We start from the raw sequence: 25,783 nt of genomic DNA on the forward strand, positions 1-25,783 counted from the left end.
TTGCCTTTTAGCTTGTCGTCTTGTGGTGGAAGATCATCTTGATCTTGTGTTCCCTTGAAAGAAGTGGGATCATACTTTTCTTATTGAGAAAAAAATTTCATCTTCGAGTGTTGATCTTCTTCCCAGTCAACTCCATTGGCATTTATCTTGGGTTGAAAACCAACACCTTGATTCTTCCGGTGCCTTCCTTCCTTGCGCACTATTTCCTCAAATTCCTTACTTTCGGCAAGGCTCATGTAAACACGTTTCTCTATAATTCCCTTCAATAAGCTATTTTCTTGCTCAAGTGTAACTTGGCTAAGAGAATAATTAGTGGATTCAAGAGAACTACTAGAAGCAACAATATTGGATTTAACATGATTATTGCTACTACTAGAAGAAGAATCTTTCTTGTTCATATTTCTAGATTTTACTTGCGGCATGTAAGAAGACAAGAGTAAACGCTTGGCAATGTAAGAGGAACTTTTCTTATGAAGATCATCATTGATTGCTTTTAAGAACCCATGCTCTTGCTCTAGATTGAGCTTTTCAAAGTGTAGCTTCTCATGAGTCTTTGAAAGCTCTCGATGATCCTTTAAGGTAGTTTCATGAGCCAACTTCAGAGTGTTTAGTTCTTTATTTAGATGCTCAATCTCCTTCTTATCATTGTCATTCGTTTCATCTTGATTAGAATGATTAATAGCAATTTCATCATAGTTTTCATCACTAGAGTTGTCAACAAGTCAATCACCATCACCTAGCAAATCATCTTCATCACTATTGAAATCAACATACTTGGGGTGTGATACCTTAGCGCATTTAGCCATGAAGCATCTTCAAATTCCTTCATTTGGTGAGTCGAATATGTCGTAGGAGTTGGATGACAAAATTGCAAGACTGGCAACACCTTCATCATGAGTATATTCAGAGTGGGAGTGATAGCTTATCTCGGAGTAGTTGTCGGAGTCGGGGCTGGATATTCATTCACCGATATGAGTTTGATGACTTGTCCTTCCTTTCCAAATCCTTGCTTCTGCGAGAGGGTCTTCATTCATTACAATCATCTATACTCCTTCTCTCTCTTGGTGGTGATTCCTCTGTTTTACTTCTCCTTTTAGGTGAGTCTTCTCATCTTTTGTAGGGAGTCGTGCACTCAGTATAGTAGTGTCCGGGTCTTCCACAACTGTAGCAATTGTGATCACGACTAGAAGATCTTTTGTCATTGTAGGACCTTGATTGGAACTTCTCTCTTTGCTTCTACTCTTGTAGAACTTGTTGAAGTTCTTCACCATTAGGTTCAATTCTTCATTGAAGACTTGTCTCTCACTTGATCTTGTAGGGGCAGCACATGAAGGTTTGTAAGCACCACTAGACTTGTTGTGAAGTTCTTCCTTATCCTTAAGTGACATCTCATGAGCAACAATTCTACCAATGAATTTTGTTGGCTTGAGATCTTTGTAATTGGGAATCATTTGGATCAAGGTGCACACGGTATCATATTTCCCATCCAAGGCTCTTAGGATCTTCTTGATGAAGAATCTGTCGGTCATCTCTTCATTTCCTAAGCCAGCAATCTCATTTGTGATGAGAGCAAGCCTAGAATACATTTCAGCGACTCATTCACCATCCTTCATTTTGAACATGTCAAGTTGACTTTGAAGCACATCCAATTTGGATTCCTTGATGAACTTGGTAACTTCATGCATATTAACCAAAGTATCCCAAATTTCCTTTGCATTCTCAAGGCGGCTGATTTTGTTGAATTCTTTGGGGCACAAACCTTTGAAGAGGATATCGCAGGCTTGAGCATTTTATTGCAGCATCTTCAATTCTTCTATGGTCGCTTCACGATTCTGTTTTATTCCATCTTTGAAGAATTCACCTTGCAAACCAATACACACAATAGCCTAAAAGGAGGGGTTATGTCCAAGAATATGCATTTTCATCTTATGCTTCCAACTAGCCAAATTTGTACCATCAAAGTAAGGACCTCTACAGCGGTAATTTCCCTCACTAGACGCCATACTCTCCTAGGTTGTGAAACCAAGGCTATGATCACCAAAGCTATGGAAATAAAGGCAAACGGAGACCAAAGCTCTGATACCACTTGTAGGATTGAAAGTAGGTCTAGAGGGGGGTGATTAGGCTACTTGACCAAATTAAAATCTAGCCTTTTCCCAATTTTAAGTCTTGGCAGATTTAAGCAACTTAGCACAAGTCAAGCAATCAACCTACACATGAAATTCTAAGAGTGTAGTAGTGGAATGTAAAACATTGTATATGAAGGTAAAGGGTAGGGTTTGGAGAAGGAAAACGCAATGTAGACACGGAGATTTTTGGCATGGTTCTGATATGTGGTGCTACGTTGATGGAGACTTCAACCCACGAAGGATAACGGTTGCGCGAGTCCATGAAGGGCTCCACCCACGAAGGACTTGCCTCACTTGGGTAGATCTTCATGAAGTAGGTGATCTCCTTGCCCTTATAAACTCCTTGGTTCAACTCCACCAGCTTGTCGGAGGCTCCCAAGTGACACCTAACCAAATCTAGGAGACACCACTCTCCAAAAGGTAATAGAAGGTGTGATGATGATGAACTCCTTTCTCCTGTACTTCAAATGATAGTCTCCCCAACACTCAACTCTCTCTCACAGATTTGGATATGGTGGAAATATGATTTGAGTGGAAAGCAACTTGGGGAAGGCCAGAGATCAAAATTCGTGTTGTTGGATTGAAATGTCTTGGTCTCAACACGTGAGTAGGTGGTTCTGACTTAGAGAATGAGTAGTGGAAGTGTAGGCACATTCTGATGGCTCTCTCTTGAATAGAGAAGGGGTGGAGGGGTGTATATAGCCTCCACACAAAATTTAACCATTACTCACATTTGACCCAACTCGGTCAGAACGAATAGGAGAACTCGGTGAGACAGATTCAGTTCAAAATGTGAACGTTAGTATTCTTGGTGGGACCGGCATGATCAACTTGGTGGAACCGATGCGCTAGGGTTACGGAAAAACCTCATCTCTGTGTGACCGATTGCATGAACTCAGTGAGACCGATTTCAGCAATGAGCAAACCAGAGAGTTGGTCAGGCAAACTTGGTGGGATCGATCGCTCATTTCGGTAAGACCAAAACATTACGAATGGAAGCAGAGAGTTTGCATTGCGAACTCGGTGGGACCGATCGCTCATTTTGGTGAGACTGAAACGTTACGAAGGGAAACAGAGAGATTGCATTCCCATCTCGGTGAGACCGAGATCCCTATCGGTTAGACCGAATTGAATAGGATTTCTAGCAGTGGCTATGTCAAAGGAACTCGGTGGCGTTGGATAGATCAAATCTATGGGCCCGAGTTTGCCTTTAGGTTTTGGACATATTTGGAAATGAGAAAGTGGTTGAGGGCTTTGGAGCATATCACTAAGCATTTTGAGCAAGTAGATCATTAAGCAACACCTTATCCCCTTTTAATAGTATTGGCTTTTCCTGTGGACTCAATGTAATCTTGGATCACTAAAATAGAAATGAAGAGTCTTGAGCTTTTGCCTATATTTGTCCTTAGTATTTTGAGGGGTCCACATCTCTAGTCCATACCATGCCAATCATTGAACTTTCTCAAATATTTAACTTGAATGGATATTAGTTCAATGAGCTATATGTTGTTATGAATTACCAAAACCACCTGAGGATTAGTTGCACTTTCACGAGCGCCTGGCTTACCGGGCCTGAAACAGGGCCGAGGAGGAGTTGGCGGCCACCTCTGCCCGGGCTTGGGCTAGAGCCACAGAGGCGAGGGGGCAAGCTGCCGTGGAGCCGGCTTGGCCGGAGATGACGGAGGGCATGGAGCCGGCGGACATGGTCGTCCAGCCGCCGGTGCAGGAGGCGCGTGACTCGGAGCCGGGCATCGACAACCCAGAGGTGGAGGAGATGGTTATAGACACCCCACTCCGGAATGACACGGACGAGCGGGTGTAGGAGGGGCGCACGGGGGACGCTGCCCCAGGCGGAGCGCCTTAAGCGCCGCCGGCAAGAGCTCGGGAGTCGAGGCCGGCTGGAGAGGAGCCGGCGGGGAGCGGACACGCCTTGGCGATCAGGCTGCCGCATGCGACGCCGCAAAGCGGATCCACCGCTATGTTGCAGGAGCCCTGAGGCGGAGCCGGCGTGGCCATGGTCGGGCCCCACGTCCAAGAAGAGGCGGCAATGGATGCCGTCCACCAGCATCTGCCTGGGCGCGCGGAGCGGCCTCAAGCTTTTGCCCAGAGCGAGCTGTAGCAGACGCGGGAGCTGGAGCGCTCCATGATCGTAAGTTTCCTCCGTGTTTGTCTTTCTAGCTGGTCACTGGGGGCGCACTAGCGCACCCACTAGGTGTAGCCCCTGAGACTCGGGCCAACTATGAAGTAGTTGGGTCAAATCTCAAATTTTCTTTATGGGTTTTCCTTTACTTATTTTTCCGCAGCACCTGGACAGCCTCCGAGTCAGCATCCACAACTGGCTTCTTGAGAAGCACCTCGGCGTGAAGGCACAGCTCGCCGCCAAGGAGAGGGAGCTCTGTCTTGCCGCAGGTATGTCTTGCATGCTCTTAGTGGGGGCGCGCTAGTTCACCCACTGGGTGTAGCCCCCGAGATTCGGGCCAACTATGAAGTAGTTGGGTCGAATCTTAAAGCGTTTTTATTTCTTCCTTCCGGCATCTAAATTGAAGTTTTGCTACGTAGTTGCCACAGTCGAGGTGCCTAACCTGCGAACCCAGCTGGTCGAAGCCGGCTAGCACCATGACCAGCTCCAGGAAGAGGTGGAGCGGCTGAAGGCGGAGGCCGCCAAGGCGGCGGAGACCCACCAGGTGGAGCTCATCAGGATGAGGGATGATCACGAGAAGCGGGCCGCCGCTAAGGATGATGAGCTGAAGCCGGCCGTCGACAAGATTGCTGAGATCGAGAAGCTCGAAGCCAGTGGCCATGCTTGGGACTTGGAGCGGCATGGTATGTTGTGCGAGGCGCAGCATCTGGACGAACTTCTCGCAAGTAAGTGCTTCCTCGTTTATTTCGCCAGGTTGCGAGCCGACCGAATATTCTTATGGCTGATTGTTTCCCTCCTTTGCTTGAAAGAGTACTTCCCGAAGACGCAGGAGACGGCAGACGAGGCCGTGCTTGCACACCGGTCGACCCAGGCAGACGCGGATGCCGAATTGGACCCAAACGCTCCCTAGACCTTTTCGAAGATCATGCATGCTACCGAGGCACAACTGGTGGCTTGGACAAGCAGACGCCCAGCTGTCCGAGGTCGGGTTGAGCATGGTGGCACCCTCTGTCCAAGTGTCATTGTGCCCAACAGCTTCACGTGGCTTGCCCAGTGGCTGGAGGCCGGACCGGCACAGCTCCACACGTGGTATGTCTCCGCAGCTCGTGTCGACGCCGGCTTGGTATCCATGCCTGAAGATAGACCAGCTAGCGGCCCAGCGGGCTGGTGTGGAAGCCCAGCTGGAGGTGGAGGCGTGCCAGATTGCCGCGTGGGCCAGCTACCTCGCCTCTTTCGCCTCTCACGACAAGTTCCTGATGTGGCAGACAGAAGACGGCGGGGAGGTGCCGCCCGACAACTTCGGCCTGGCGCTCAACGACACGGTGGCAGCTCCGAGGAATTGGGTCCCTACATGGATGACGAGGCCGGGTTGGACGACAACGGCACCTCAACAAACCCAAAGGCCACCATGGAGGAGTTGGCGGTCATGAAACTCGACACAGGAGTCGTCTGAAGTTGTCCTTCTTTTACTCTTATTGAATTTTGTAAGTGACAAGTCCACCCACCCACTAGGGGTGTATGCTGAATGTATTCAACTCCAGTCGTGGGTCTTGGTTGTAATGTAAATATTTTCACGAGTGTTTGCACTTTTTCTCTTTGTTCTTAAGCTTTTTCCTTGTGTGTTCCTTCATTGGGCCTCCCCCCTGCGAGTTAGACAGCCGGGTTCCGGTCTGTGACATGCAGTCCGGCCCTGGGAAAGAGTGTGCAGTACTTAGGCATTTCAAATGTTGATCTCGAGTGAAACACCCACTGGGCCGGCTGGCGCGCGACCGATTGTGCGGTAACTTAGTGCAGTGGAGCCGGATTGACCGATCCAGAAAATCCCGCTTAGCGTTTTTTTGCATGCCGGTGCTTTGGACCCTGATTTTTGCTGGCCAACAATCGATGCCGGACTGTGGCTTAGAGTGAAGTTGAGGCCTTAGAAACTCGGACACGCTGAAATGTACTAATTGGTATGGCGGGGCGCGGTCAACCAGCTAGCCCACGAACCCCCGAGCCGGACGAGCCGACCCGATGGTGGATGTCGAAAAAATTCGAAGGATGTGCAAGGCATAATAATTGATAGGAAAGGGTAGCCCCTGAGTGTCGTTCGGGGGTCTTACTGTCTTTCATTGAACATCAAAAGGTAGCGATACATACATGCATATAGCTAACTGTAAAACGGGCGGAGGAACTCTGCATTCCAAGGCCGACTTGTTTCTTCGCCGATGGTGTCTCTCTTGCATTTCTTCAGCTTGCGTGCGTCGATCAAGTAGTAAGCATTGCGGTCATACAAGGCTTTGTTGATGATGAAGGGGCCCTCCCATTGTGGTGGCCGGCTTGTTGCTAGACAAGCCGGCGTATGAGGTCGCCCTCGCGGAATGCAAGGGGCTTGATCTTCTTGTTGTGGTAGTGCATCAGGTTTTGCTAGTAAATAGCTGATTGGCTGAGGGCCAATAGGTGCACCTCCTCTAGCAAATCGACGCTGTCTTCGCAGGCTTCTCTGGCTTGGGCTTTTGTGTACATTGTGAATCGCGGCGAGTCGAACTTGATGTCTGTCGGGATGATGGCTTCTGCTCCATAGACGAGGAAAATGGGATGAACCTGGTCGGCCAATTTGGGCTCATCCGGAGACTCCAGAGGAAGGCTAGCAACTCATCAAGCCAGCTGCTGGGTGAGCGGACGAGGGGCTCAACGAGTCGTGGCTTGATGCCAGATACGAGCAGACTGTTTGCCCGCTTGACCTGGTCGTTGGATTGAGGATGAGCGACAAAGGCCAAGTCAAGCCGGATGCTGGAGACGGAGCAGTATTTCCCCAAAGAGTGTTTAGCAAAGTTGGTGAAGTTGTCTATGACGATGCTGTGCGGGAGGCCGTAGGGCACCATGATGTCCTTGACGAACCGGATGGTTGTTGGCCCGTCCAGCTTCTTGATCGTCCACGCTTCGATCCACTTGGTGAACTTGTCGACTGCCACCAGTAGGTGCGTCATGCCGTCTCAAGCGGTTTTCAAGGCCCCCACCATATCGAGCCCCGAGACGGCAAAGGACCTGGTGATAGAGATGATTTGGAGGGCTGAAGCCGGCTGGTGACTTTGCTTGCCTAAGCGCTGGCAACCCTCACACCTGAGGACCACGGACTCGACGTCTTTGAGGGCCCTTGGTCAATAGAAGCCATGGCGGAAGGTCTTGGCCACCAGGGGCCTGGAGGCGGCGTGGTTCCCGCACTTGCCCTGGTGGATGTCGAGGAGGATCTCTATGCCCTTGTCTTGCCCGACGCAGCGCTGGAACACGCTTGTCGCACTGCGCTTGACGAGCTCGTTGTTCATGATGTTGTAGGCGGACGCCTGGCACTGCACTTGCAGGGCTTCGGTCTTGTCCATGGGGAGAGCATCGCTTTCTAGAAAGGCTAGAATTGGTTGGGCCCATGACGAAGCCGCCACCATGGTGAAGACGGCCACTTAGATAGGCGCCTGGGTGGAAGCCCCTGAGCCGAAGCCGACAGCCCTCGGATCTGGTTCAGCAGCCTCCAGGACCGGGTTGGAGACAGCAGCCCTTGGGCCGGGATCAGCAACCTCCGGGACTGGGTTGGAGACAGCAGCCCCCGGGCTGGGATCAGCAGCCCCCGGGCTCGGGTTAGGAAGGGGTAGTGCGGGGTCATCTGGGATGAAGATGGAGTCAAAATCCGGAGATAGCTTGATGGAAGGCTTGCGCAAGTGCTCGAGGGAGATGCCGGATGGGATGGCTTGCCGAGAGGACCCAATCTTGGACAGCGTGTCGGTAGCTTTGTTCTTTGTGCACGGGACATGGAGGAACTCACAGTCGTTGAAGTTGCTGGAAATCTACTAGACTAGGAAGCGGTAGTTAGACATGTTGGCATCCCGGGCGTCCAACTCCCTGGAACACTGCTGCACCACCAGATTCGAGTTGCCACTGCAGAGGATTCATTGGATGCGGAGTTCCTTGGCAAGCCTGAGGCCGTGCACAAGGGCCTCGTAGTCGGCAACATTTTTGTTGGCGTCGAAGTGGATCTGGTGCAGTTTGGAGCCATCAAAGTGCATGCGCTAGTGCGTCAAATTGGGCGGCGGTGGCAGGTACTGGGTCTTCATCCAGTCGAGGAGGAAGTCAGCCAATGCCTGGGACTTGATCATGGTGCGGGGCTCATAGAGGATGGTGTGGCTGGCCAGCTTGATGGCCCACTTGGCAACCCGGCCAGAGGCATTCCGGCAGCCCATGATCTCACCAATGGGGGCCGTGCAGACAACGGTGATAACATGCTCTTGAAAGTACTGCTTCAGCTTCTTGGAGGTAAGGTACACGCCGTAGCACATCTTCTGGTAATGCGGGTAATTCTGCTTGGAGGCTGAAAGAACCTCGCTCAGGTAGTAGACCGTGCGCTGGACGGACTGGATCTTGACTTCTTCTGGATGTTCGACCACCAACACCGTGTTGGCCGACCGCGAGGTGGTGGCAATGTATGGCAAGAACAGCTCCTTGTTAGCCGGCGCAACCAAGATGGGTATGGTGAAGAGCAATGTGACATTCTTCCTGCCTCCATAAATGTTCAATTTTCCCCAATAAATCTGGCATAATGTCCTAAATCCCTCTGCCAAGTTTTACCTATTTTGGAATTGTTTTGGTTAGGTTCTAAAATGAATTCAAACTTTAATTATTTTACTTCCTGTAAAAATCTTCAAACCAATTTTATTAAATAGTGTATAATTTCAGGATCCTCGGGATATTGTTATATCTCTCAAACACCTTCCCAATCTCCCTGTGCTTTTCCTTTTGGTTTTTCCGTCTAAGGAAAATGGGAAAAGATTAGCAGCAGCAACAACAACAACCTACCTGGGCCTCAGCCTCCCAGGCCGGCCCAGCTAGCCCCCCCCCCCACGCGCCAGCAGGGCCAGCGCGCTAGCCAGCCCACTCGCTCTCCCCTCCTTGCTTTTCTCACCAGCGCATGTGTAACGCCCTCGATGCAGCTATATCTCCCACGTGTCGAAGCACGACTTAGAGGCATAACCGCATTGAAAGCAATGTCGCAAGTGAGGTAATCTTCGCAAACAGCCCATGTAATACAATAGGGGAAAAGATACATAGTTGGCTTACAATCGCCACTTCACACAATACATGAATAAAGCATTACATCAAGGTCCGACTACGGAACCAAAATAAAAGAAGAACCCCAAATGCGACAAAGGTCCCCCGATCGACCCCAACTGGGCACCACTACTGATCAACTGGAAGCGGAACAACATAAAGGACAAGATCTTCATCGAGCTCCTCTTGAGCTTGGTTGCGTCATCTGCACGGACTCATCGGCACCTGCAAGCTAGTTTTGGAAGTATCTGTGAGTCACGGGGACTTAGCAATCTCACACCCTCGCGATCAAGACAATTTAAGCTTATGGGTAAGGTAAAGGTATGAGGTGGAGCTGCAGCAAGCGACTACCATATATGGTGGCTAGCATACACAAAAGAGAGCGAGAAGAGAAGGCAAAAGCACGGTCGATAAAAGTGTGATCAAGAAGTGATCCTAGAACAACCTACGTCAAGCATAACTCCAACACCGTGTTCACTTCCCGGACTCCGCCGGAAAGAGACCATCACGGTAGCACACGCGGTTGATTCATTTTAATTAAGGTCAACTTCAGGTTTTCTACAACCGGACGTTAACAAATTCCCATCTGCCCATAACCGTGGGCACGGCTTTCGAAAGTTCAAAACCCTGCAGGGGTGTCCCAACTTAGCCCATGACAAGCTCTCACGGTCAACGAAGGAATAGACCTCCTCCCGAGACATTCCGATCAGACTCGGTATCCCGGTTCTTCAAGACATCCTCGACAATGGTAAAACAAGTCCAGCAAGACCGCCCGATGCGCCGACATCTTGATAGGAGCTGCACATATCTCGTTCTCAGGGCAACACCGGATGAGCGCTCCGTACAACTAAAACCAGCCCTCAAGTTTCCCCGAGGTGGCGCTGCAAAGGACTCTAGTTCGGACCAACACTTCGACAAGCACTGGCCCGAGGGGGGTTTAAAATAAAGATGACCCTTGGGCTGGCCTAACCCAAGGGAAAAAAGGCTAGGTGGCAAATGGTAAAACCAATGTTGGGCCTTGCTGGAGGAGTTTTATTCAAAGCGAACTGTCAAGGGGTTCCCATTATAACCCAACCGCGTAAGGAACGCAAAATCCGGGAACATAACACCGATATGACGGAAACTAGGGCGGGCCAAGAGTGGAACAAAACACTAGGCATAAGGCCGAGCCTTCCACCCTTTACCAAGTATATAGATGCATTAATTAAATAAGATATATTGTGATATCCCAACAAGTAACATGTTCCAACAAGGAACAAAATCTCCATGTTCCAACAAGGAACAAACTTCAATCTTCACCTGCAACTAACAACGCTATAAGAGGGGCTGAGCAAAGAGGTAACATAGCCAATCAACGGTTTGCTAGGACAAGGTGGGTTAGAGGCTTGGTTCAAACAATATGGGAGGCATGATAAGCAAGTGGTAGGTATTGCAACATAGGCATAGCAAAAGAGCGAGCAACTAGCAAGCAAAGATAGAAGTGATTAGGGTATGATCATCTTGCCTGAAATCCCGCAAGGAAGAAGAACGAGTCCACGAAGAAGACAAGCGGACGTAGACGAACGGTTCCTCACAAACACGACGTTATCGGAACCAACCCAAAGAAGCAACACCGGAAAGAAGCAAACAACAAAGTAAACAACCCTCACATAAGCATGGCACGATGCGCAGACAAGTATGATGCATGTCCTGTTTAATTATGCATGGCATGGCAAAAATTCACAAACAATACTACAAGTTAAGTGGAGCTCAATATGCAACGAGTTGCATATTGATGAAACACCACAACAAGTTATTTAGTTCGATCTTGTTTATGTACCCAACAATATTAAATGTTGTTAAACATGGCAAGAGGGTGAACAAAGTAAAACTACCTATCTAGGCAAGTTTAAATGAGGCCAGAAGCAACGAACAACAATTCCGGTAAATCCTCATATGCATATTTTAAGGTTTGGTACTGTTCTTCCCTAAACACAATTTTAGAGTTGTTTAACATGCAAATAAAGGTCACCATGTTAAACTAGGCATTTTTCCACCCCAATTACATATAATGTTTATTAAATTCGGAGTTACGGTTATTTAGTTATGAAATAAACCATTTTAGTATGGCATAGGAGCAAATTTAACCAAACAGCATTTTAAACATTTTAAACATGGATGAAAGTGACATATTATGAAACTAGACACAATTTTAAGAATTTTTCATATATAAACTTTTTACATGTGATGCACCGGATGAGACGAATGAAATGCATGAAGTTTAAGGGCTGATCTGCAAAAGTGCAAATCCCTGGAAATGGATAAAATCGCAGCTAAGGAAAAAAATACTACAGGCCGGATTAGCTGGATCCAGGCTATTCACGTTGGGCCTTTGAGGCTGGCTGGGGGATGTAGAGGCGCTGGGCCTTGGCGAAGAAGCAGGCTGAGCCTGGTGCTGGCTTGGTCAACGCGAGCGGGCACGGGACGAGCGACCTGCTTGTTGTAGCAGAGGCCGCGGCAGGGGATGGCGAGGCCGGGGACTTGGGCGCGACTCCGACGAGGGTCTTGGAGCGGGATCCGGCCGGGAACAGGCAAGGGCGGCGGAGGTCGGCCGGATCTGGTGTTGGAGGCGAGGTTCCGACGGCAGCGCGAAGCAGCAGGGGGTCGGGCGGCCACGAGGATCCTGGGTCTTTTGCCGGCGGCGGGCATGCGCGATGGAGCTGTTGGTCTGGTGATGCTCCGATGAAGAAGGAGGGCGATGAGCACGAGTGGAGGCACGCACGGGAGGACCTCGGGAGGGCGCCATGGGACTGGGCTGCATGCTCGAGCTCGAGCAGCGAGCTCCTCTCACTCGGACGCGGACGTAGAAGATGGAGCTCGGGCTCCTAGTGTTGCAGACGGAGAAATGGAGCGGCTCTGGGCCTCCAATGGCTGCTGCTGCTTGCGGCAGCGCTCGAGACAAACCCTCGGCACGAGCAGGAGGGAGGAGGCTGCATGGGTGGAGGCCGAGAAGAATTTGGGTCGGGGGCGTGAGCTCTGGATCGAGGAGGAGCAGTGGAGAGCGATGGTTGGCTGGTGGCTGAAATCGAGGAGGGGAGGATTTGGATCTGGGAAGATCCCGAGGTGGAAGGAGAGACCGGGTGGAGTGGCGGCGCGGTGATGGAATGGATGGGACATCTCCCTAGATTTTAGGGTTTGGTCCGTTATATAGCAAGTAGGTGGGTTAGACTTAGGGGTATATCGTCCCTCCGATCGCAATCGAACGATCGCGAATAAAATAGCTAGGAAGTCCAAATAAGAAAATGGTGATGTTTTGTAGACGTTTGGGGATGATCCGGACACAACGGTGGCGACAGCCCGGGTCGGGTCCGGGACAACTTTCGGACGCTCACGTGAGGGGTTTGATGCACTATGCAGAGAGAGTTTTGGACCGTCCGGTCGCATCGGACAACTCCGGAAGTGAAGAGGGGAAGGAGGATGGACTAGGTGGGCTGTGGCGAGACTGCGATGGGGAGAAGGGAGAGAGAGGGCCCGGCATATGTTTCCGGAGACCGAAAACGTCCGACGTTAGACCGGCTATACTGCCGCTATAGTTAAACGTTGGGGCGTCAAACGAGCTTCGAATGCGATGAAACTTGGCGGGCGACCTACTAACAACATAGCAACAGCGCATGCCAACTTTCAACCCATTCCGAGAACATTTTCCGGCCACTTATAAAATAATATTTCGGACATGCCACGGGCGCGTGCGAGTGTGGTTGGTCTTAGAACGGACAACAGACGGAACTGGGGAAACCCGGACGGATGCAAGTTTTGAAGACATGATGATGCAATGCACATGATGACATGATGAAATGCAACACGCAAGCAAATGACAAGGCAACAACAGCGAATAACTAGAGGACACGTGGCACATCGGTCTCAGGGCGTTACAGCCTGAGCCTACCCCCGCTAGCGCTTCGCCAGGTGGAGCAGCCGGCCCCGCTCGTCAGCGCCTACCCTGTTCCTCGCACCCTCCTTTTCCCTCTCCTCTCACCGTCGCCATGGGGACTGCGAGCACGAGAGCGCGTGGGCTTGCGTTGCTCACCCTAGTCCCTTTTAATCCCCCACTCCTTGTCCCATGCCTCTCCTAGGTTTTCCCTCGTCCGCCGCCGCTGTCGCCTGGTGGGTATAGCCACCAGATCTGTCGTTTTAGCCGAGTCTCGAGCGCATCTGGGAGCATGAGCTCGTCGCCGGCGTGAACCACGTCGACATTCGCCTCTCCAACCTTGTCCCTCTTCTTCCCCGTCGCCGGCTACGTCCCCGACTACATGCAGCCAGAGCCCCTATAGTGACCTATTCTTCCTCGTCTTCGACTCCGGCCGCCGAACCTACTCGATCGTTGTGGTCGACATCTCCATCCACCTCCTGGCCAGCCCAGTGCACCAACATGCTCGTGGTGAGCTTGCGCTCCTCCCCATCCTCCCCCTCGTTTATACGATCCGTCCTTGTTAGCTGCTCGCGCCCGATCGCACCGCCGCCGGACCTCGCGCAAACAAGTGCTCCGAGCACCCTTCGCCATTTTTTCCATGTCTTGGAGATTCCTAGCGCCGAGAACGTTGCCGCCCGTTTAGCCCCTCGCCTCGCCACGTTCATCCTCGCCGTTGCTGTCTCGGTAGATCGCCGCCGGTGTCGGTTCCCTAGATGCCCGGTGCACCTAGCAGCACACGCAGGTGCGGGATCTCCCCGCGATCATTTTGCGCCCCTCCACCGCACCAAAGGGTCACCGGAGCAAATCCGGCGAGGCCCCGCCGTCCTCTATCCACCGCCGGTGCTCGCCTTTGTTTTCCCCCTGTTCCGCCGCCTCTGTGTCACCGCTATGTGGGCCCTCACCGGACCCACCCGTCAGCCTCCCAGGGGACCAGGTCCCACCTGTCATCCCCTCTCCTTTTTTTCTTTTTTTTGTTTGTTTTATTTCCAGCGCTTTCCGTTACTGGCAAGGGCCCAGATACCAAATAGGGAAAGTCCATTTCGGAATACTTCCCTTTAGGGAAGATGCCATTTCTGTTTCATGCCATTTTAGGCACGTTGCATCTTAGAGCATTTGTGGGGATTTTTATACAGTAAGCCCCACATATTATATATGTTTTTGGGGTAGAAAAGTCCCACCAATCCAGTGGTGGCATTAGTTTCTGCATTTTATTAAGTTCATGAACATGACATTTTACATCATGATGTTGTTTTGTCATTTTTGTGTGATTTATTTCAATCATGCTATGTAGGTGTTTGTCACATGGTAGTATGATGAGTGAAACACGCATGCCAAGTTGCTATCATAATCTGTTTATGCCATGTTCTGTTTTCCACAAAGTCTGAAACTGTTAATAAAACTTGCTATGTTTACATGGGTGCCATCATATTTTCTGTGCCTTTTTGGCTCATGTTCACTAAGGGAATTTTGTTCTATGCTTTTAGGAGAGTCATGACATGCCTTTGTTTGCTATGATATGTTAATTTAGCATGTTTTTTTTGCTCTAAACATTGCTTCCTGATGTTGTTTTTGACATGTTAGTATTTTCACTAAGTCTGTGAAGTTGATATCTTTTGCACTTTTTCCATGCTTGTTTGAACCTGTTGTTGTGTGATTTAGCAATAACTCAGTGTTCATGTTTTGTCAAGCATCTCTTGTACATCACTGCCATATGCTTTGATCCTATGTTGGAGTGCAGTAGCTTAGTTTCTTGTTGCATTCTCGATGGCATTGTGTTGTTAATCATAGAATTGTGTCATTATTGTTTTGATGCCATTTGCAAACCGTGCATCAGTTTCCGGTGATCTTTATATCAATTTCGACATAAATCATCTCATCTTTCCAGCGGCACACTTGGTTTGCCAAGTTGATGCCTTGATCATTCTTTCCCTTCCGGAGCATGCATATGCATTGCATATCATGCCATGTATTGCATCATGTTGCTTGTGCATTGCACTGTGATTGATTGTTGGTCATTTGCTTGTGTTCTTGCTTTAGGTAGAGCCGGGAGACGAGTATGTGACCGAGGAATCTATTGAGTATGCTATCGAGGATCAAGCTTTCGACAACTCTGAGAACTCTGCAGGCAAGATGATCATACCCTCGAAATCACTTCTATCTTTGCTTTTCTAGTTGTTCATTCTATCACTATGTCGCGCTACCAACCACTTGTTGTATCATGCCTCCCATATTTCCATGTCAAGCCTCTAACCCACCTTTCCTAGCAAAGCGTTGTTTGGCTATGTTACCGCTTTTGATCAGCCCCTCTTACAACGTTGCGAGTTGTAGGTGAAGATGTAGTTTGAAGGAACTTCCAAAATTCAACTCGCGGTATATATATACCCAGTCACTGTCGGTGTGACCGAGTGGAACGAATTGGTGGCACCGAGATGTAGAGTCGCAAGTGGTTACTACAACTTGGTGTGACCGAACTGTTCTAATTGGTTGCACCGAGGTGAAAACCTAGATCAACTCAATTATTTCAGTGAGACCGAAAGGAATGAATTAGTCAGATCGAAAGCCATTAAGAGGTTTTGCAAGTTTAAGCCCTTGATGGATCGATGGCTCCGAGTGCTCCTCACCTGGAGGGTCCGAATTCAACTTGATCAAACTTTGTGATGTAGCATGAATAGAGTTTGAGACGAGAAAAACATAGATAGCTACAGGGAGTTCTTAGGCATTCTTGTCCATCCATTTGGCAAAAAGAAAAGACAAACAATCAAAACAAATGGATGTCCTTGAATGGGTGCAACCAACATGCTCACACAATAAGATAGCAAATGAAATATGTGGCAAATCATGCACAAACACTCTAGCATCTATCAAGCAATTGGCGATGACTAGGCCATCTATGTATGAGTATGTTGACTGAGGAGTCAAATGCGATATCCCCCCTAAGTGGGATTACCACTTTTACATAAAGCATTGTTGTGTCCACACCTTTAGAGTTGCTTTAGCTTAGTTCTTAGAGCAAAACTCCCCTAGATGTGATATCCCCCCTAAGAGGGATGAGCTAACCTTGGGTTTTGTCGATGATGACTTCATGTAGTTGTTGAAGATGTAGATGCTCAATGTTGATGTAGATCATTTGAAGCAATCCTTTGGAGTGAGTCGCACTTTCAATACCTACATGTTTTAGTCCCACAAGGAACATACACGAATATCCATAGACATAGAGTGAAATACACATACGATGTTGTCCATGAAAGCATTAGGTTACCTTGTCTCATGTCTTACCAACAAGAGGGTTTGTGACTCCTTGAACTAATGCAAGGTGTGAAAGTTGATTGCACTTGTCCTAGCCAAAATGAATATGAGTGAAGTATGTTGGCGGAGTCACCCTCAAGAACTCTCTAGTTCTTCTTCTTTCAGACCCATATCAACTTGATGTGGATCCTTGGAGTTGTAGTCGAACTTGATGAAGTAGAACTTGATGTAGCCATGGGAACCCACTTGACCAAGGCCTTTGGAGCTTCTTCAAATGAATCAATCTCCGGTTGAAACTTGTATTGCCTTTTAGCTTGTCGTCTTGTGGTGGAAGATCATCTTGATCTTGTGTTCCCTTGAAAGAAGTGGGATCATACTTTTCTTATTGAGGAACAAACTTCGTCTTGGGGTGTTGATCTTCTTCCCAGTCAACTCCATTGGCATTGATCTTGGGTTGAAAACCAACACCTTGATTCTTCCGGTGCCTTCCTTGCTTGCGTACTATTTCCTCCAATTCCTTACTTTCGGCAAGGCTCTTGTAAACACCTTTCTCTATAATTCCCTTCAATAAGCTATTTTCTTGCTCAAGTGTAACTTGGATAAGAGAATCATTAGTGGATTCAAGAGAACTACTAGAAGAAACAATATTGGATTTAACATGATTATTGTTACTACTAGAAGAAGAATCTTTCTTGCTCTTATTGCTAGATTTTACTTTAGGCATGTATGTAGACAAGAGTAAACATTTGGCAATGTAAGAGGAACTTTTCTTATGAAGATCATCATTGATTGACTTTAAGAGCCCTTGCTCTTTCTCTAGATTGAGCTTTTCAAAGCATAGCTTCTCATGAGTCTTTAAAAGCTCTCGATGATCCTTTAAGGTAGTTTCATGAGCCAACTTCATAGTCTTTAGTTCTTTAGTTAGACACTCAATCTCCATCTTATCATTGTCATTAGTTTCATCTTGATTAGCATGATTAATAGCAATTTCACCATAGTTTTCATCACTAGAGTTGTCAACAAGTCAATCACCATCACCTAGCAAATCATCTTCATCACTATTGAAATCAACATACTTGGGGTGTGATACCTTAGGGCCTTTAGCCATGAAGCATCTTCAAATTCCTTCATTTGGTGAGTCGAATATGTCGTAGGAGTTGGATGACAAAAGTGCAAGACCGGCACACCTTCATCATGAGTATATTCAAAGTCGGAGTGATAGCTTCTCTCGAAGTAGTTGTCGGAGTCAGGGCTCGATACCCATTCACCGATATGAGTTTGATATGTTCGTCTTGTGTAGCTCTTTGATGACTTCTCCTTCCTTTCCAAATCCTTGCTTATGTGAGAGGGTCTTCAATCATTACGATCTCTCTTGTTGGTGATTCCTCTGTTTTACTTCTCCTTTTAGGTGAGTCTTCTCTTCTTTTGTAGGGAGTCATGCACTAACTAGAGTAGTGTCCAGGTTTTCCACAACTGTAGCAATTGCGATGACGACTAGAAGATCTTTTGTCATTGTAGGACCTTGACTTGGAACTTCTCTCTATGCTTCTACTCTTGTAGAACTTGTTGAAGTTCTTGACCATTAGGTTCAATTCTTCATTAAAGACTTGTCTCTCACTTGATCTTGTAGGGGCAGCACATGAAGATTTGTAAGCACCAATAGACTTGTTGTGAAGTTCTTCCTTATCCTTAAGTGACATCTCATGAGCAACAATTCTACCAATGAATTCCGTTGGCTTGAGATCTTTGTAATTGGGCATCATTTGGATCAAGGTGCACACGGTATCATATTTCCATCCAAGGCTCTTAGGATCTTCTGGATGATGAATCTGTTGGTCATCTCTTCACTTCCTAAGCCGGCAATCTCATTTGTGATGAGAGAAAGCCTATAATACATTTCTGCGACTCCTTCACCATCCTTCATTTTGAACATGTCAAGTTGACTTTGAAGCACATCCAATTTGGATTCCTTGACGGACTGGGTACCTTCGTGCATATCAACCAAAGTATCCCAAATTTCCTTTGCATTCTCAAGGCGGCTAATTTCGTTGCATTCTTTGGGGCACAAACCTTTAAAGAGGATATCGTAGGCTTCAACATTGTATAGCAGCATCTTCAATTCTTCCACCGTCGCTTCATGATTCTGTTATATTCCATCTTCGAAGAATTCACCTTGCAAACCAATACACACAATAGCCTAAATGGTGGGGTTATGTCCAAGAATATGCATTTTCATCTTATGCATCCAACTAGCCAAATTTGTACCATCAAAGTAAGGACCGCTACAGCGGTAATTTCCCTAACTAGACGCCATACTCTCCAACGTTGTGAAACCAAGGGTATGATCACCAAAGCTATGGAAATCAAGGCAAATGGATACCAAAGCTCTGATACCACTTGTAGGTTGAAAGTAGGTCTAAGGGGGGTGATTAGGCTAGTTGACCAAATTAAAATCTATCCTTTTCCCAATTTTACGTCTTGGCAGATTTAAGCAACTTAGCACAAGTCAAGCAATCAACCTACACATGCAATTCTAAGAGTGTAGCAGTGGAAAGTAAAACATTGCATATGAAGGTAAAGGGAAGGGTTTGGAGAAGGAAAACGCAATGTAGACACGGAGATTTTTGGCGTGGTTCTGATATGTGGTGCTATCATACATCCATGTTGATGGAGACTTCAACCCACGAAGGATAACGATTGCGCGAGTCCACGGAGGGCTACACCCACGAAGGGTCCACAAAGAAGCAACCTTGTCTATCCCACCAAGGCCATCACCCATGAAGGACTTGCCTCACTTGGGTAGATCTTCACGAAGTAGGTGATCTCCTTGCCCTTATAAACTCCTTGGTTCAACTCCACTAGCTTGTCGGAGGCTCCCAAGTGACACCTAACCAAATCTAGGAGACACCACTCTCCAAAAGTTAATAGATGGCGTGATGATGATGAACTCCTTGCTCCTGTACTTCAAATGATAGTCTCCCCAACACTCAACTCTCTCTCATAGATTTGGATATGGTGGAAATATGATTTGAGTGGAAAGCAACTTGGGGAAGGACAGAGATCAAAATTCTTGTTGTTGGATTGGAATGTCTTGGTCTCAACACCTGAGTAGGTGGTTCTCTCTAAGAGAATGGGTAGTGGAAGTGTAGGCACATTCTGATGGCTCTCTCTTGAATAGAGAAGGGGTGGAGGGGTGTATATAGCCTCCACACAAAATTTAACTATTACTCACATTTGACCCAACTCGGTCAAACCGAATAGGAGAACTCGGTGAGATGGATTCAGTTCAAAATGTGAACGTTAGGATTCTTGGTGGGACCGTCATGATCAACTCGGTGGAACCGATGCGCTAGGGTTATGGCAAAACCTCATCTCTGTGTGACCGATTGCATGAAATCGGTGAGACGGATTTCAGCAATGACCAAACCACAGAGTTGGTCAGGAAAACTCGGTGGGACCGATCACTCATTTCGGTAGGACCAAAACGTTACGAATGGAAACAGAGAGTTTGCATTGCAAACTCGGTGGGACCGATCACTCATTTTGGTGAGACCGAAACATTACGAAGGGAAACAGAGAGTTTGCATTCCCATGTCGGTGAGACCGAGATCCCTATCGGTCAGACCGAATTGATTAGGGTTTCTGGCAGTGGCTATGTCAAAGGAACTCGGTGGCGTCGGAGAGATCAAATCCATGAGCCCGAGTTTGACTTTAGGTTTTGGACATATTTGGAAATGAGAAAGTGGTTGAGGGCTTTGGAGCATATCACTAAGCATTTTGAGCAAGTAGATCATTAAGAAACACCTTATCCCCTTTTAATAGTATTGGCTTTTCCTATGGACTCGATGTAATCTTGGATCACTAAAATAGAAATGGAGAGTCTTGAGCTTTTGCCTATATTTGTCCTTAGCATTTTGAGGGGTGCACATCTCTAGTCCATGCCATGCCAATCATTGAACTATCTCAAATATTTAACTTGAATGGATATTAGTTCAATGAGCTATATGTTGTTATGAATTACCAAAACCACCCGAGGATTAGTTGCACTTTCATGAGCGCCTGACTTAGCGGGCCTGAACCAGGGCCGAGGAGGAGTTGGAGGCGACCTCTGCCCGGGCTTGGGCCAGAGCCACAGAGGCGAGGGGGCAAGCTGCAGTGGAGCCTGCTTGGCCGGAGATGCCGGAGGGCATGGAGCCGGCACAGACGGTCATCCAGCCACCGGCATAGGACGAGCACGACTCGGAGCCGGCCATCGATGACCCGGAGGTGTAGGAGATGGTTATAGACACCCCACCCCGGAACGACATGGCCGAGCGGGTGGAGGAGGGGCGCACGGGGGACCCTGCCCCGGGCAGAGCGCCGTAAGGGACGCCGGCAAGAGCCCGGGAGTCGAGGCCGGCTGGAGAGGAGCCGGCGGGGAGCGGACACGCCTTGGCGATCAGGCTGCTGCACGCGTCGCCGCGAAGCGGATCCGCCGCTAGGTCGCAGGAGCCCCGAGGCGGAGCCTGCGTGGTGATGGTTGGGGCCCGCGTCCAAGAAGAGGCGGTAATGGATGTCGTCTGCCAGCATCTCCCTGGGCTCGTAGAGCGACCTCAAGCTTTTACCCAGAGCGAGCTGTAGCAGACGCGAGAGCTGGAGCACTCCGTGATCGTAAGTTTCCTTCTTGTTTGTCTTTCTAGTTGGTCACTAGGGGCGCGCTAGCGCACCCACTGGGTGTAGCCCCTAATATTCGGGCCAACTATGAAGTAGTTGGGTCAAATCTCAAATTGTCTTTATGGGTTTTGCTTGACTTTATTTTTTCACAGCACCTGGACAGCCTCCGAGTCGGCATCCACAACCGGCTTCTTGAGAAGCACCTCGGCGTGAAGGCACAGCTCGCCGCCAAGGAGAGGGAGCTCCGTCTTGCCGAAGGTATGTCTTGCATGCTCTTAGTGGGGGCGCGCTAGTTCACCCACTGGGTGTAGCACCCGAGATTCGGGCCAACTATGAAGTAGTTGGGTCGAATCTTAAAGCGTTCTTCTTTCTTTCTTCCCGCATCTGATTTGAAGTTTTGCTACGCATTTTCCGCGGTCGAGGTGCCTAACCTGCGAACCCAGCTGGTCAAAACCGGCTAGCAGCGTCACCAGCTCCAGGCAGAGGTGGAGAGGCTGAAGGCGGAGGCCGCCAAGGTGGTGGAGACCCACCACGTGGAGCTCATCAAGATGAGGGATGATCACGAGAAGCGGGCCGCCGCTAAGGACGATGAGCTGAAGCCGACCGTCGACAAGATTGCCGAGATCGAGAAGGCGCTCAAAGCGAGCAGCCGTGCCGGGGACATGGAGCAGCATGGTATGTTGTGCGAGGCGCAGCATCTGGACGAGCTTCTCGCAAGTAAGTACTTCCTCGTTTATTTCGCCGGGTTACGAGCCGACCGAATATTCTTATGGCTGATTGTTTCCCTCGTTTGCTTGAAAGAGTACTTCCCGAAGACACATGAGATGGAAGACGAGGCCGTGCTCGCCCACCGGTTGACCCAGGCAGACGCGGATGCCAGATTGGACCCAGACGCTGCCTGGACCTTTTCGAAGATCATGCATGCTGCCGAGGCACAACTGGTGGCTTAGACAAGCAGACGCCCAGCTGTCCGATGTCGGGTTGAGCATGGTGGCAGCCCTCTGGCTGGGTGCCGTTGTGCCCAACAGCTTCACGTGGCTTGCCCACTAGCTGGAGGCCGTACCGGCACAGCTCCACGCGTGGTATGTCTCCGCAGCTCGTGTCGGCACCAACTTGGTATCCAGGCCTGAACATAGAGCAACTAGCGGCCCAGCGGGCTAGTGTCGAAGCCCAGCTGGAGGCGTAGGTGGGCCGGATTACCGCGTGGGCCAGCTACCTCGCCTCTCTCACCTCTCACGACAAGTTCCAGGTGGAGCGGACCGAAGACGGCGAGGAGGTGCCGTCCGACAACTTCGGCATGGCACTCAATGACACGGCGGGCACCTCCGAGGAATCGGGACCCTACACGGATGACGAGGCCGGGTTAGACGACAGCGGCACCTCAGCAAACCCAGAGGCCACCATGGAGGAGTTGGCGGTCATGCAACCCGACATAGGAGCCGTCTAAAGCTATCCTGCTTTTACTCTTATTGAATTTTGTAAGTGACAAGTCCACCCACCCACTAGGGGTGTAGGGTGAATGTAATGAACTCCAGTCCTGCGTCTTGGTTGTACTGTAAATATTTTCACGAGTGTTTGCACTTTTGCTCTTTGTTCTTAAGCTTTTTCCTTGTGTGTTCCTTCTTTGGGCCTCCCCCTGCGAGTCAGACAGCCGGGTTCCTGTCTGTGACATGCAGTTCAGCCCTGGGAAAGAGTGTGCAGTACTTAGGCTTTTCGAATCTTGATCTCGAGCGAAACACCCACTGGGTCGGCTGGCGCGCAGCCGATCATGCGGCAACTTAGTGCAGTGGGGCCAGATTGACCGATCCAGAAAATCCCTCTTATCATTTTTTGCATGCCGGTGCATTGGCCCCTGATTCTTGCTTGCCAACAATCGAAGCTGGACTGTGGCCTAGAGTGAAGTTGAGGCCTTAGAAACACGGACATGCTGAATTGTACTAATAGGTATGGCAGGGGGCGGTCAACCGGCTAGCCAATGAACCCCCGAGCCGGACGAGCCGACCCGATGGTGGAGGTTGAAAAAATTCGAAGGATGTGCGAAACATAATAATTGATAGGAAAGGGTAGCCCCTGAGTGTCGTTCGGCGTTCCTGCTGTCTTTCATTGAACATCAAAAGGTAGTGATACATACATGCATATAGCTAACTGTAAAACGGGCGGAGGAGCTCTGCATTCCAAGGCCGACTTGTTTCTTCGCCGACGGTGTCTTTCTTGCATTTCTTCAGCTTGCGTGCATCGATGAAGTAGTAAGCATTGCGGTCATACAAGGCTTTGTTGATGATGAAGGGGCCCTCCCATGGGGAGGCCAACTTGTGGTGGCCGGCTTGCTGCTAGACAAGCTAGCGTATGAGGTCACACTCGTGGAGTGCAAGGGACTTGATCTTCTTGTTGTGGTAGTGCATCAGGTTTTTCTAGTAAATGGCCGATTGGCTGAGGGCCAATAGGTGCACCTCCTCTAGCAAATTGACGCTATCTTCGCGGGCTTCTCTGGCTTGTGCTTTTGTGTACATTGTGAATCGCGGCGAGTCGAACTCGATGTCAGTCGGGATGATGGCTTCTGCTCCGTAGACGAGGAAGAATGGGGTGAACCTAGTCGGCCGATTTGGGCTCATCCGGAGACTCCAGAGGAAGGCTGGTGTCTCATGGAGCCAGCTGCCGGGTGAGCGGACGAGGGGCTCGACGAGTCGTCGTTTGATGCCGGATAGGATCAGACCGTTGGCCCGCTTGACCTGGCCGTTGGATTGAGGATGAGCAACGGAGGCCAAGTCAAGCCGGATGCCAGAGACGGAGCAGTATTATGCCAGAGCACATTTAACAAAGTTGGTGAAGTTGTCTATGACGATGCTGTGCGGGAAGCCGTAGGGCACTACGATGTCCTTGACGAACCGGATGGTTGTTGGCCCGTCCATCTTCTTGATCGTCCGCGCTTCGATCCACTTTGTGAACTTGTCGACTGCCACCAGTAGGTGTGTCATGCCGTCTCAAACAGTTTTCAAGGGCCCCACCATATCGAGCACCCAGACGGCAAAGGACCTGGTGATAGAGATGATTTGGAGGGCTGAAGCCGGCTGGTGACTTCGCTTGCCGAAGCGCTAGCAACCCTCACATTTGAGGACCACCGACTCGACATCTTAGAGTGCCGTTGGTCAATAGAAGCCATGGCGGAAGACCTTGGACACCAAGGGCCTAGAGGCAGTGTGTCTCCCGCACTTGCCCTGGTGGATGTCGAGGAGGATCTCTATGCCCTTGTCTTGCTCGACGCAGCGCTGGAACACGCTTGTCGCACTGCGCTTGACGAGCTCGTTGTTCATGATGTTATAGGCAGATGCTCGGCACTGCACTTGCAGGGCTTTGGTCTTGTCCATGGGGAGAGCATCACTTTCTAGAAAGCCTAGAATTGGTTGGGCCCATAACGAAGCCGCCACCATGGTGAAGACGGCCACTTAGACAGGAGCCTGGGTGGAAGCCCCCTAACAGAAGCCGGCAGCCCTCGGATCGGGTTCAGCAGCCCCCGGGACCAGCTTGGAGACAGCAGCCCTTGGGCCGGGATTAGCAACCCCCGGGACTGGGTTGGAGACGACAGCCCCCGGCTGGGATCAGCAGCCCCCGGGCTCGGGTTAGGGAGGGGTGGTAAGGGGTCATCTGGGATGAAGATGTAGTCGGAATCCGAAGATGGCTTGATGGAAGGTGCACAAGTGCTCGAGGGAGATGCCGGATGGGATGGCTTGCCGAGAGGACCCAATCTTGGATAGCGTGTTGGTGGCTTTGTTCTCCGTGCGTGTGACATGGAGGAACTCACAGCTGTCGAAGTTGCTGGAATGATACTAGACTAGGATGCGGTAGTTGGACATGTTGGCATCCCGGGCATCCCACTCGCTGGAACACTGCTGCACCACCAGATTCGAGTTGCCACTGCAGAGGATGCACTGGATGCGGAGTTCCTTGCCAAGCCGGAGGCCGTGCACAAGGGCCTCGTACTCGGCAACATTGTTGGAGGCGGCGAAGTGGATCTGGTGCACGAACCGAAGAAAGATCTCACTTTGGAGCCATCAAAGTGCATGCGCTAGTGCGTCGAATCTGGCGGCGGCGACAGGTACTGGGTCTTCGTCCAGTTGACGAGGAAGTCGGCCAATGCCTGGGACATTGATCATGGTGCGGGCCTCGTAGAGGATGGTGTGGCTGGCCAGCTCGATGGCCCACTTGGCAACTCGGCTAGAGGCATCCCGGCAACCCATGATCTCACCAATGGGGGCCGTGCAGACCACGGTGATAAAATGCTCTTGAAAGTACTCTTGGAAATATGCCCTAGAGGCAATAATTAATTAGTTATTATTATATTTCCTTGTTCATGATAATCGTTTATTATCCATGCTATAATTGTATTGATAGGAAACTCAGATACATGTGTGTGGATACATAGACAACACCATGTCCCTAGTAAGCCTCTAGTTGACTAGCTCGTTGATCAATAGATGGTTACGGTTTCCTGACCATGGACATTGGATGTCGTTGATAACGGGATCACATCATTAGGAGAATGATGTGATGGACAAGACCCAATCCTAAGCATAGCACTAGATCGTGTAGTTC

General features: G+C 49.6%; 1 long non-coding RNA gene across 2 annotated transcripts; it reads left to right on the forward strand.

The window, feature by feature from the left end:
* Nucleotides 1-2,347: 2,347 nt before the first annotated feature.
* LOC147965043 (uncharacterized) lies at nt 2,348-8,773 on the forward strand. 2 transcript variants are annotated; one of them, XR_015608109.1, is made up of 4 exons: nt 2,348-4,278; nt 4,433-4,538; nt 4,689-4,994; nt 5,079-8,773. It is a non-coding gene; the product is annotated as an uncharacterized LOC147965043 (long non-coding RNA). The 2 variants fall into 2 exon arrangements; XR_015608108.1 differs by having other exon boundaries at nt 2,348-4,538.
* Nucleotides 8,774-25,783: the final 17,010 nt, after the last annotated feature.

The sequence above is a fragment of the Triticum urartu genome, chromosome 6A, assembly GCF_056163025.1.
Source record: "Triticum urartu cultivar PI428250 chromosome 6A, HENAU_Tu73, whole genome shotgun sequence".
In the NCBI taxonomy this organism is placed as follows: domain Eukaryota; kingdom Viridiplantae; phylum Streptophyta; class Magnoliopsida; order Poales; family Poaceae; genus Triticum; species Triticum urartu.